The 1,552-nt window shown below is 48.3% G+C and overlaps 1 protein-coding gene across 4 annotated transcripts in view; it reads left to right on the forward strand.

Moving 5' to 3' along the window:
- Pde4d (phosphodiesterase 4D) overlaps positions 1–1,552 on the forward strand; it is an 851,276-nt gene that overhangs the window by 788,609 nt on the left and 61,115 nt on the right. The gene's annotated exons all lie outside the window — the stretch shown is intronic.

Below are 1,552 nucleotides of genomic sequence, written 5' to 3' on the forward strand. Positions count from 1 at the left end.
GAGAGAGAGGGTTTCTCTGTGGTTTTGGAGCCTATCCTGGAACTAGCTCTTGTAGACCAGGCTGGTCTCGAACTCACAAAGATCCGCCTACCTCTGCCTCCCGAGTGCTAGGATTAAAGGCGTGCACCACCACTGCCTGCAGGAACTAGCTCTTGTAGACCAGGCTGGACTCAAACTCAAAGATCCACTTTCCTCTGCCTCCCAAGCACTGGGAGCCACTTCTGGGCTGAGAGATAGTTTTTTAAAAAGAGGAAGTCTGTACCCTCCTGAGTCACACTGGGAAGTCCTATTCATGTGTAACAAAGGGAGAACCATATGCCTCTCTGGAATTTGTTTATTTTGTGTTTTGAGACAAGGTGTCACTGTGTGACCCTGACTAGCCTAGAACTTACTTTGTGGACCACATTGGCCTTGAACTCACAGAGATGCAACTAGTCCTGGGATTAAAGGTGTGCACCACCACCCTGGATGCTTCTACGGGATTTTATTGCAGAGATTGTATTAGAGTAACTATCAGAGAAGCAAATGACCTTATTGTGGTGATAAAAATATTTCCAAAAGTAATATTCTCATTGACTGGCCTGACCTCCTACAATCTCATGTGTTGTACAGCCCTATCTCAAATTAAAAAAAAAAAAAAAGACGCCACATCACACAGTACCCGACAAACTCAGCAGCTCCTACTTCTGAAGACAGCCCAATATTCCTACCTGCTGATTCTGCCGATGTGTGCAATTTCTCCGAATGTTTTCCAGGCTCTTTTCCCTGAGCAAGGCTCTCTGAGGCAGTTCATTGAAGCATATTCACATATATCTTATGATCCAAAGGTCCAGGTGTTTGCTGCGTTTGTCTGAAATGCCCTTCCCGCCTTCTTCCCTTTTCTTCTATGCCTTAGCTACTTAACATTTTGAGACCAAGTACCCCACTGAGCCAGAGGGGCAACATCTGGGGGGAGCCAATGTAGATAAGGAAGGCGTGGTGCCGTTCGTGAAGGCTGGAGCACGTGGTCTCGCATCTCCTGGAGCAAGGGGGTGTACTGGTGCTCTCTTGGCTTTCTGCTTTCCACCCTTTTTTTCTCTCTGGGGCCCTGACTCATGAGCTAGTGCTGTTCTCACTCAGTCAGGCTTCTAACCCTTTAGTTAATGCTTTCCTAGAAAGCCCTGATAGTCGGATTCAGAGCCAAAGTTGCGCCTCATCAGTGTCCCAGGTGGTCTTGACAGTCTGCATTAACCACCCCGTTGTTTTTCTTTCCCAAGGACGAAGGTTTCTCCACCCCACTTGTGTGCCATTATGACTTGAACACAGCCCTCTTTTTTTTTTTTTTAAACAACATCCAAAGCCTTTTAATAGCAGTAAGATCCAGGGTTAGTTTTTGTAGCCGCGGCTGGCCCTTCTGCCTCTGGCACGTTCAAACTTCTGGCCCTTGGAGCGGACATAGGGTTTGGTATGGCTGTGTGGGGTTCCTGGGGCCTTGCCAAAATGCCGGTACACCTCTCGGCCCTTCCGAGGTCCAGACAGGAGCACAGTGCCACGGCCCTTGGGAGACTCTAAG

This window comes from Microtus ochrogaster, chromosome 19 (assembly GCF_000317375.1).
Source record: "Microtus ochrogaster isolate Prairie Vole_2 chromosome 19, MicOch1.0, whole genome shotgun sequence".
Classification (NCBI taxonomy): Eukaryota; Metazoa; Chordata; class Mammalia; order Rodentia; family Cricetidae; genus Microtus; species Microtus ochrogaster.